We start from the raw sequence: 12,657 nt of genomic DNA, 5'->3' as shown, positions 1-12,657 counted from the left end.
AATAAGGTAATAAGAGGATATGAAAAATCCTAAGAGTTGTTATCATTTCTTTGATTTATTATAGTTGGTACAATAAAACAATGCCATAAATCATTTAAAACACTTTATGAGGTATATAAATCCTAGATAAATGCGTTTATGACCCGTAAAGTAAATAATGGCCTATCATTAAGTTTCATCGATTTTTGTTACCCTTTAGTATGGTTTCTAATTTTTTTTGTTCAGTCCCAATAAATCATAAAACCAATTTATGAAATTTGGTGTGATCATATATGAATTTTCAATGCTCCTACCCCATGTGGAACACTTAGAAAAACATTTTGGGAATTTTTCATAACATATATCTATTTTTCCATGAATTTTGTGTTTATAATGGAATAAAATGGGAAAAATAGTTTTTCTCATCCAAAATTCATGAAAATTTATCAACACACCTTATAAAGTCTAGAAAAAGTTTGGTAATTTACCTTAACTGTTTAATAATTATTCATGAATTAATGATTATTTAAGTGAATAAAACAATGAAAAATAGCCAAACTGGTTGAAAAATAACTTTTATATTTTTTGCAAATTCTATATGTTTAATAACATTGGTACAAAAAGTTTAAGGAATTTTGGAAACTATTTTCTATTTATCTCCATTTTTGTTACAATAAATGCACAAAAATAATAAAATTGGTTAAACTATTTAGAAATCCATTTTCATATTTTTTCAGCTTAAGTATGTTTAGTTGTCGTATTATAAAAAGTTTGAAATTTTTTATCATCCGAATGCTATTTTTCACGAATTTATATTGATATGAAGGGTTAAATTTTTTTGAAAATAGCTAATCGCATTAAAAACTCAAGGGAAATTTTTTGGAAGACCTCTACAAAATTTGGAATGAAAATGTAAAGTTTGAAAATTTTTGGAAACCGTTTGATAACATTTTTTGGATTTTAAGAGTTTGAAACACCTTTAAATATGTTGAAATGCCTCAAATAATATTACAAAAATCTAGAAAATAATATCCATAATTGTCTTAATAACATGAGATATAAAATTTCACAATTTTAGAAAAATTGTTACCAATTAATATAAAACCAATAATAGAACAAAAATTTGGCATTTCTCTATATATATGTAACATCCCAAAATTTGAGGCCACAATTTTCGTTTTTAATTAAGTGATTTATAAATTAGTTTATCAAACAGTGCCAATATCACGTCAATCCATAAAACCATAGTATCATGTTTCAAAACCAAATCATCTGAAGTAACGAAATATCAGAGTACAAGCCTAGAAAATTCTAAGCGGAAATCATGTATGTGTGTGTGATGCGCTGCTACACCGCCGACTCTTTCCCCTTGAACGAAGAAGTACCTGAAACCAAAACCAAATCTGTAAGCACAAAGCTTAGTGAGTTCCCCCATCATACCACATACCATACAATCACATAGCATACATACTGCCAGGCAATTCTGGGGCGCCCGTTCTACCCATGTCAAGCCATTATGGGATGTTAACCTACCCATGTCGAGCCATTATGGGGTGCTGACCTACCCATGTCAAGCCATTTTGGGGTGCTGACCTACCTATGTCAAGCTGTTTTGGGGTGCTGACCTACCCATGTCAAGCTCTTCTGGGGTGTTGACCTACCCTCCGGTTTATCTCAACCAAACACAGGGACTATTTCACCCCTACTACTAACACATAATATCATAACATAATCATGCTGTCAGACATATCTGGGGTGTCCGACCAACCCTTTGGTCCTAGCGACTGAAGCGGGGACTAGTCCCCTTCTACTATTACTATCTCACATAACATAGCAACTAGAAAACTAGCATAATCACATATCCGACAATAACAGACCAGATAATTATCACAGAGACAATCATCTCAACTATAGTCAACTACTAGGGGGCTGGCCTTGGTGCCTTAGACCCACTTCTACCGGAAGGTAACTCACCTTGATGTCGTGTAGTGTCTGAACTGTCCTTGGCAAGAAGGTAGGCTCTCCTCGACTCCTCAATCCCTACACGACAACCCTCAAGTCTTCAAAGAGAACATACAACCTTAACCACGGTCAATACCAAAACCAGGCAAAGTCAACATTGGTCAAAGTCAACACCCAGTTGACCTAACTCGCCGAGTTGGTCTACCAACTCGTCGAGTCCATACTCCATTAACCCGATCCAACCGAAATCCACTCGTCGAGTCTAGCAAGAAATCGACGGGTTCTCCTTCATTCAAACCATCGGAGCCATCTTCATCGGACTCGCCAAGTTCTTCTTTGAACTTGGCGAGTTCATCTCTCTCATACGAATGTGTCCGGTCTATGACTCACCAAGTTGTATGAACAACTCGTCGAGTCCATCTTCAAAGATTTGGAGATTGCCTTGGAATCACCGAGTCTATTCATACACTCGTCCGGTCCCATGATTCCTAGGTCCCTTTACGAGTCTAAACATCTAAGGGACTTTCCTCCCTATCAACTGGTCCATCCACAAACTACGTCGTTTTGTTTTTCTGGCACATGGATTAAAAATAAATGGAAAATATATTTTTTGATACCTATACCAACGATATGTCGTCGGGATAGAATTCCAGAATACCGCCAATATTTTTGTCATTCCCGCCAGACTTTTGCCGACAACTTGTTGTCGGAACAGAGGTCCTGGTCAAAGTAAATTGGTCAAAGTTAAAGTTATGGCGATGACTAGTCGTCGGGATAGGGGTACTTTTAACGAGGACAATTGTCATCGGGATAAGTGTCGTCTGCATAGCTCCATATCCTTGTAGTGTAACTTCATGCCAGGTAGAAGTGTATCGGTTGGATAATCAAAACTCTGCCAGAGAAACTTTTCCTCGATTCTTTCTTTGACAATTAGATTTCCGGTGTCATCAAGTTGTGCAATTGCGTTGACTGATGAGGTTGTATTGGATGACCATACCACATCATTAGTCTCGTCAATGAGGACAATATTTCCTGGAGAGATGATCCTTAGTATGTCAGATGATGCACTAGGGAGTGGGAAGTGTCTGTTGGCAACCCAAACCACTGTTTGAACGGAGATTTTCTTGTACCAAATACCAACGTATTTGTTCTCAGAGTTTCCAGACCTAAAAAACCCAAGTTTAAAAATTCCGGTCTATGAGACCAACGTGTATGCTTCTGTCAAAAACCTTGAATCTGAAATCAAGTCAACTTTAGAAGTGTAGATTTTCTGAACATGGAGTGAAACAATTAAAAGAACAAGTATAGTTACTTTCCCCATTAAAATTATCACGATTACAAATATTTATCGATTTCAATGTATCTTCTACACATTTCAATAATATCAATAACTATAATTTTTATCGATTTCAATGTATCTTCTACACATTGCTTTCCCCATTAATAATTTTTTTTCACGATTGCGACATCCATTTAGAGTAATGCTTTCTTCAGATTTTTTTCAATCTAAATGATTATTCAATCTGAATGAAAAATATGATGATTTTAACACAACAAAGAAAAAGATTATTCATTGTTAAAGAAATACTATCAATGGCAGAAGAAGGACTTTCGAAGACCAAGTTGTTATTCCTCTTCGTTATTGTACTTTAAGCATCGATAACTTGTACGACAGCCCTAGACACCATATCCGCAAACCAAACAATCAGGTATGGTGACACCATCGTTTCACCACATGAAACCTTCGAACTCGGTTTCCTTAAAGCCGGTAACTCTACAAACTACTACATCGGAATTTAGTAGAAGAAGATTTCCACCGGAACTGTTGTATGGGTTGCCAACCGGAACACACCACTCAGCAACACCTCCGGCGACCTAATTCTAACTTTTCAAGGAGTTCTAATCCTCCGTAACGCCACCGGAGATGTCATTTGGTCATCAGCAAACTCTGCATCACCACCGTCTCTGAGAAATCCCATGGGTAAGCTTCTGGATTGCGGTAAGTTTATCATCCATGAGGAAGCCGACACCGATACAGAGAATCTCATATGACAAAGTTTTGATTTTCCACGTATCATTTACTTCCTGGAATGAAATTCGACCAGGATTTGGTCAATGGAATCGAAAGAAACTTCACGTCGTGGAAATCCCAGAATAATCCTTCTGTTGGTGAGTTTACTTGCGTTGATTGATACCAGAGGGTTCGCGCAGATGTACCTAATGGATGGCGGGAAAATAATATTACGGGTCGGGCCATGGAATGGACTCCAGTTTAGTGGCGAGCCGGATTATTGGAATCCTAAGTCACGTAGGACCTTGGAGACCAAGCAATCATAATATGGCAAGTTAGTCATGTTTCCTAATTCCATTCTAATAGCAAGTCGGTTACTAGATCTTATATAAACATTGTCATAGTCGTGTTAGGGTATGAGATAGTAATTGTAAACAATTGAGTTTTGAGCAAGTTTCTCATTAATCAAAGAGCTATTTTGATTAAACTATTTTGCAATTTACTTTCTTTTCATTAATTGGTATTAGAGCACATAAACAAGAAGTTGTGAGATCAATTCTTACCTGTTGATAAGTAGGTCAACATGTCAGGGGGATGGAGAAGCTTCGGTGAGGGTGAAAGAGATTGGATCAACCTCTGTTCAGTGTCCTATGCTCATGTCAACAAACTACACGGTGTGGTCAATGAGAATGAAGGTAGTATTAAAGATTCACAAAGCTTGGGAGATAACTGAACCTGGAACTACAAAAAATCAAGACAAAGATGATTTAGCAATAGGTTTAATTTATCAATCGATACCTAGAAGAACTCATAATCCAAATCGGTGAACAAGAATCTTCCAAGGGACTTTGGGAAGCAATCAAATCAAGGCATATGGGGGCTGACCGTGTGAAAGAGGCACGATTACAGACCTTAATGTCTGATTTCGATCGATCGAAGATGACTGAGTTGGAGTCAATCGACTCTTTCACGGGAAAGCTATCTGGAATTGCATCCAAGGCAGCCGCACTAGGTGAATCAATCGATGAACAAAGGATGGTGAAGAAATTCTTGAAATCACTACCAAGGGCAAAATTCATCCACATCGTCGCATCATTAGAACAGGTACTAGACTTGAAAACCGTTGGCTTTGAAGATGTAGTAGGGCGGTTAAAGGCGTATGAAGAACAAATTAGAGAGGAGGACGACAACGAAGAAGATCAAGTGAAGGCGCTGTTTACAAAGTCTTCAAGTAGCAGAGGTTCAAGCAATCGTAGAACACAAGGGAAAGGGACGAAGGAAGTAAATGGGGCAGGAGGGTCTAATGGAACGAATGGATCAAGTGGATCTAAGTATGTAAATCGGGTCCCGCAAGGTGGCAAGCCCAATAAAGGAACCAAGTCCAACTCTGATCGGACCAATTCCAATAATAATAACCAAAATAAGAATAAAACAAAAAAGGATCGATCCAAAATCATTTGTTATCGGTGCGATAAACCAGGCCACTTTGCGTCTCAATGCCCGGACCAAATTAAAAAATTAGAAGAAAGTAATTTTGCCGAATATGACGATGCCGACGAGACCGTATTTTTACACGAGACCGTATTTTTAAACGAAAAAAGGTGATAATGTCCCGATACGACTCACAAGACAACGATGTGTGGTACTTGGATAATGGGGCGAGCAATCACATGACTGGAAACCGATCATTTTTCTCCGAGCTTGATGAAGGAATAACTGGGAGAGTTAAATTCGGAGATAATTCGTGTGTAAAAATCAAGGGAAAATGTGCTATACTTTTCTAAGGTAAAAGGGGTCAACAAAGGCTGATGATGGAGATTTATTACATACTGGATCTCAAGAACAACATTATAAGTCTCGGACAAGCAACGGACGCCGGGTGTGATATTCGTATGAAAGATAAGTATTTGACCATGCACGATGCTGATAATTGCTTATTAATGAAAGTACAAAGAACTCCAAACCGCCTTTATAAAATAAAATTACAAATTGGAGTTCCTATTTTCCTTCATTCGAGACTAAGTGAAGATGCATGGCGATGGCATGCAAGACTTGGCAACATTAATTTCGAGTCGATGAAAAAGATGTTCAAGAAGGGTTTAGTCAAAGGGTTACCTCAATTACATCATGAGAATCAATTATGCAAATCGTGCTTAGTCGACAAGCAAACAAGAAAGTCATTCCCAACCATGACGACATACAAAGCGAAACAACCATTGGAGCTTGTTCACGGTGATTTATGCGGTCCGATCACGCCGACAACCAAGGGTCAAAATAGGTATATTTTTACACTAATTGATGATTTTTCACGATTTATGTGGATTTATCTCATAAAAAAAAGAGTGAGGCGTTTACACACTTCAAAAAATTCAAAGCTTTGGTGGAAAATGAAATTGGAAAGCCTTTGAAAGTGTTTAGAAGTGATCGAGGAGGTGAGTTTACTTCTCTCGAGGTTAATTCTTTTTGTGAACAAAATGGAGTCAAACACCATCTTACCACCCCATACTCTCCACAACAAAACGGAATTGTGGAACGAAGAAACCGAACTCTTATGGACATGACGCGAAGTATAATGAAGGCAATGCATGTTCCAAACTACTTATGGGGAGAAGCGGTAAATCACTCTACAAATCTAATCAATCGAGTTTACACAAGAGTCCTTGGTGATACAACTCCATACGAAAAGTTGTATAAAAGAAAACCGAATATAGAAAATGTTCGTATATTTGGGTGTCTAGCACATGCAAAAGTTGAACCGGTTAATCTAAAGAAGTTGGATGCAAGATCAAGACCACTAGTACATGTTGGTTCCGAACTGGGTACGAAAGCTTACCGGTTATTTAACCCGATAATACAAAAAATAATCGTGAGCTGAGACGTTATTTTTGATGAAACCAAAGGGTTGGATTGGATTAAAGAAGCAGGAACCAACAATGAAGAACCGGGCTCATTCATAATACCATGGGACTATCCAAGAGAAGATGCGAACAACAACCAAGGAAACGATGTAAACAATGATCCAATTGAATCGGATCATGAGATTGGAGACGGAGCAGAAGTACAAGATAATGAACAACTAAGTTCGGTAAATAATAATGATCAACAAGGAGCTGTAAACCAAAGACCTTCAAGAGCAAGAGTACGTCCAAGACGATTTGAAGATTATGAGCTTGATCTTGACAATCTCGAAGAACTCCTTCTAACAACCAATGACGAGCCGGTATCGGATGAAGAAGCGAAGAAAGAACCAGAATGGGTCAAGGCCATGGATGCGAAAATCAAGTTGATAAAAAAAATAATACTTGGACTCTTGTGAACAAGCCTATGGGGGTGAAGCCAATTGGACTCAAGTGGGTGTTCAAATTGAAGAAAAATGCAGATGGCACCATTAATAAATACAAGGCAAGGTTGGTTGCTAAAGGTTACGTGCAATAACCCGGTATTGATTTTCAGGAAGTATTTGCCCCGGTAGCTCGAATTGAAACCATTCGGTTTCTTATAGCCTTAGCAGCTACTCATTGGTGGGAGCTCCACCACTTAGATGTTAAAACAACATTCTTACATGGAGAATTAAAAGAAACTGTTTACATGTCACAACCGGAAGGCTATATAAAGAAATGCAACGAGCATAAAGTATATCGCCTTACAAAAGCACTATATGGTCTAAGACAAGCACCTCGAGCATGGAACACGAAGCTTGATGAGATTTTGAAGAGTATGAAATTTCAAAAGTGCATGAAAGAACCATCAGTGTACCGGAAAAGTGAAGGATCTAACTTGCTAATTTTAGCAATTTATGTTTATGATTTATTTGTCACAGGTACAAATTTGAGCATGATCAAGAAGTTCAAATTAGAGATGTCCAAGAACTTTGAGATGTCGGATCTTAGAAGATTGACTTATTACCTTGGCATTGAAGTTAAGCAAGAAGAATCGGGGATTACTATAAACCAAGAAGCATATGCTTAACGCATTTTAAAAGAAGCTGGTTTACATGATTGCAATCCAACCCACATACCAATGGAACCAGGAAATAAATTGTCAAAGGCCGATGATGAACCTAAAATCGACCCGACACAATATCGAAAGGTGGTAGGATGTCTTAGATATCTCTTGCAAACAAGACCCGATATGGCATATACGGTTGGGGTTGCTAGCCGATACATGCAAAGTACAAGAGAATCGCATGGTGGTGCAATCAAACACTTTCTAAGGTACTTACAAGGAACAACGGGATACATAATCAAGTATGAGAGGATGGGACAAAGGCGACTTATTGGTTATAGTGATAGTAGTCACAATGTTGATCCGGATGACGAAACAAGCACAACCAGTCACATTTTCTACTACGGGTCATCACCAATTACATGGTGTTCGCAAAGTCAATATACCGTTGCTTTATCATCTTGCGAGGCGGAGTTCATGGCAGCCACAGCGAGTGCATGTCAAGCAATATGGCTTCAAGATTTGCTTGGAGAAATCATGAACAAAATGCAAGAGAAAGTGATTCTTAGAGTTGATAACAAGTCGGCTATCGAACTCATGAAGAATCATGTCTTTCATGGAAGAAGTAAACACATTCACACGAGGTTTCACTTCATTCGTAACTGTGTTGAAAAAGAACAAGTGGAGGTGGAGTACATCCCGGTGAAGAACAAAGGGTGGATATTCTTACCAAACCATTAGCTCGAACCAAGTTCAAAGAAATGCGGAGCTTGATCGGGGTTGAAGAATTCTCTAGAAGGACTTAGAGATTTGGGGGTGATTGTTGGAATCCTAAGTCACGTAGGACCTTGGAGACCAAGCAATCATAATATGGCAAGTTGTTCATGTTTCCTAATTCCATTCTAGTAGCAAGTCGGTTATTAGATCTTATATAAAAATTTTCATAGCCGTGTTAGGGTATGAGATACTAATTGTAAACAATTGAGTTTTGACCAAGTTTCTCATTAATCAAAGAGCTATTTTGATTAAACTATTTTACAATTTACTTTCTTTTCATTAATTTGAGACCTAACCCGATTTACAACTTCAGTTTTGTTCTAAACGAAAGAGAAATTTATTACCATTATAACCTCATAAATAATTCAGTTTTCACTAGGTTAATGTTAAAGCCCAATGGTAATATGGACAGGTAAATAGTAGAAAAGAGTGGAATGTTTACTTATCTCCAGAAACTAATAATTGTGACCAGTTCGACCTCTGTGGACCATATGCTAGCTGCAACATCGATGACTCACCAGCTTGTGAATGCTTAAAGGGGTTTGAACCAACATTACCGGACCAATGGAAAGTTGTTGATTGGGATCAAGGGTGTCGACATCGAACCCCTTTGGACTGTGGGACCGGGGAAGGATTCAATAAGTTTTCGAATGTGAAGTTGCCAGATACTCAAGGGTCCAGGTTTAAACAAACCTGGACCCTTGAAAAATGTGAACGGGTTTGTAAAAAAGATTGTTTGTGTAGTGCGTACACACATTCGAATATATCTGGTTCAGGGAGTGGTTGCTTGCTATGGTCGGATGAATTAATGGATATCAGAATGTTTTCTGAAAATGGGCAGGATCTTTTTATACGATTGCCGCCTTCTGAGTTAGGTAAATCGGATAGTGTCCCACATCAACTAGACATAATCTCATGTGCTTCTTTATATGTTTATTTTCGTTATTAATTTTATTTATCTTTTTGTATAGACATGACTGAAAATAGTCAAAGCTCAAGTGTGGGAGGACAAGTACGAATTATTAATGTACCTATAGCATCCATAGTATTGGTCATTATGCTAGTTTGCATATTCTTATTTTACCGATATAAGAGGAAGAGACGCATACAAGAACGTAGGGATTTTGAATACAATATATCATAATCATTCATATTTTTTTTCTATTATAGCATTGCACTTTGAAAACTAAAGTGGTCTGTTTTTTTTTTGTAAATACTTGTTTATTCCTTTAGTAGAAACACATGAAGACAAATTTGGGCATGATTCCGAAAACAATAGCAACAAGGAAGATCTCGAGCTACCACTATTTAGCTTTGCTACATTACTTAAAGTTACAAACAACTTTTCATTGAACAATAAACTTGGAGATGGAGGATTCGGACCAGTTTACAAGGTATATTATGAATCCATTGTATGAATTAGCAACTTGCTTTACTCTTACCATCAAGTGATATAAGCAATGTACTTTATTTTTTTATCTATAATAGCAACATATTTACATTTCCATGGTAAATTGCATCATATAGCAACCTACTTACATTTTCCTACATTTAAAAGTGACATGTTTTCAATTTCTTATCCATAATAGCAATGTACTTACATTTCTTAACGAAAAAATTATGTAACAAATAAAGTACAACGTCCATATAGGCAACTCGATGTAACAACATTGCTAGTATGAGTAAAAACCAAAGTACATTGCTATAACTGACAAACAAATGTAAATATGTTGGTGTTAAGGGTAAAAATTAATGTATATTCCCATAACAGTAACCCGAGTAAAATAGGTTGCCACTTCCAGTAACATTCCTTGTCTATGGTGTATGTAGGTTACTAAAATGGGAAGTACATAAAACTACAATATATTTTTAGCCACTTAACTATATTCTATAGTGATTAAACTATTGTACTTTTTTATACCGTTTAAGAAAATGTAAAATACTGAAAAGTACAATGTACTTTCACAAATTTATAGATTTAACCATTGAACTGATATTTTTTAATCAAACTTATCTTGAAATGCTGATTTCAAGGTGTGCTAGAAGACGGACAAGAAATAGCAGTGAAGCGACTAGAAGAAACATCAACTCAAGGGCTTCATGAATTCAAGAGTGAAGTCATCTCAATATCTAAACTGCAACACCGAAATCTTGTAAAGCTTTTGGGATGTTGCATCGAGGGAGCTGGAAAAATGCTAATATAAGAATACCTTCCAAACAAAGGCCTTGACTCATTTATATTTGGTAAATTTTATAATACAAAAACTATATGTATTATATCAAGAAATAAATAAACTAAATTCAAATCATTTTACAATCCACAGATAAACGTCAAAGCAAATTGCTTGATTGGCCCGCACGATTCAAAATTATAAATGGAATTGCTCGTGGACTTCTTTATCTTCATCATGATTCTCGGCTTAGAATTACTCATAGAGATCTCAAAGTTAGTAATATTTTGCTTGATTCGGAGATAAACCCTAAAATATCAGATTTTGGGATGGCTAGAAACTTTGGAGGAAATCAGATTGAGGCAAACACGAATAGGGTAGTTGGAACATAGTAAGATTTATTGAATTTAACTTTATTTTATTTTCTTTTTTGATTTATTAACATTAACTAATGATTTCTTGTAGTGGCTACATGGCACCAGAGTATGTGGGAGATGGTATCTATTCGATAAAATTAGATGTATATAGCTTCGGTGCTTGAAATTGTAAGTGAGGAAAAAAATAGGGGAATTTTTCACGAACAACATAACAACAACCTTATTGGACATGTAAGTTTTATCTTTGACCATGACCGTTGCTTAGTGGGAAAATGGTGGAACAAGGACTCACTTTAGTTCTCTTGTATGTGGAAAAGACATAAATTTTCTCCATCTTCATCATTAAGAACAGCCATACAAACATAGTAAGAGAAAAATAGAATTTTTTTGTTCCACCCAAAAGACGCAACAAAGTGGGACAAGGACTCACCGACAATCTCTCATTTATCTTCATCATTAAAAATAGCCCTAGAGAATTTATCACCTTCTCATTCTACATCTAAAACAATATGTTTACTTGGTGTTTTATTGTTCTTCTAGGCGTGGGAACTCCATAAAGAAGGGAAATCACTAGAACTTGTTGCTATCATGTGTCAGCTTAAATCAATCGATTCTCCTCAAGTTCTAAGATCAATCCATGTGGGTTTGTTATGTGTTCAAAGACGTCCGATAGACCAACTATGGCTTCTTTGATTTTGATGTTGGGGAATGAAGGACCAGTGCCTTCACCTAAAGAACCAGGTTTTTTCATTGGTAAAAATACAGAAGATACACGGCATTCTTCAGGCACATACGACACAAGTTCTAGAAATGACCTTAGCATTACAATTTTGAATGCTAGATAAATAGATATCTGTATGTATTTAAAGCTTATGCATAACATATATAACTAAGAAAATTCAATTCATCTTTAGTACATATCTGAAAATTCCAATTCATCTGTAGTACATATATGTATTTGTTGATAAATGATAAAGAAAACAGAGTTGTTGTAGAAAGAAACTACATCAACAAAGATATGATACTCGATAGAGCTATCGAATCTTGAAAAATAGATACTTGTTAGTTCTATAGTTGTGGGTGATCATAAACAAGAACTGTATCTCAAGACATTAACAAACACATCTTGTGGGTATAAGATTTACTGATCCGAAACAAGAACCAGAACTGAGTTTTATTTTCCAATAAAAAATCAAGAACACAAGAACTCAGATAAACAATACTATTGAATAACCTGAGTCAAAACGGATCCAAGAAAAAGGCAAGCCTTATGGTTTCTTTATCACCAAAATGTTCGAATGGTTTATCTCGGTCAACCTAAGAAAGTCACAAGATCAACAGTACTAACAGACATTCTGCATTTTGAAAATAGATTCTAGGAAACTTAAGAGAAATTGGCACAAAATTTGGAATATTTCCAAACAGGATATTTATA

The 12,657-nt window shown here is 36.5% G+C and overlaps 1 pseudogene; it reads left to right on the top strand.

Annotated features, from left to right (window-relative positions):
• The first annotated feature begins 3,534 nt into the window (after positions 1 to 3,534).
• Positions 3,535 to 12,067, top strand: LOC145062325 (G-type lectin S-receptor-like serine/threonine-protein kinase At4g27290; annotated as a pseudogene).
• The last annotated feature ends 590 nt before the right edge of the window (positions 12,068 to 12,657 follow it).

Source organism: Lactuca serriola, chromosome 7 (genome assembly GCF_051521515.1).
Source record: "Lactuca serriola cultivar US96UC23 chromosome 7, Lser_US96UC23_V15, whole genome shotgun sequence".
NCBI lineage: Eukaryota > Viridiplantae > Streptophyta > Magnoliopsida > Asterales > Asteraceae > Lactuca > Lactuca serriola.
The sequence above is the reverse complement of the archived record's forward strand: the minus strand, read 5'-3'. Positions and strand labels throughout refer to the sequence as shown.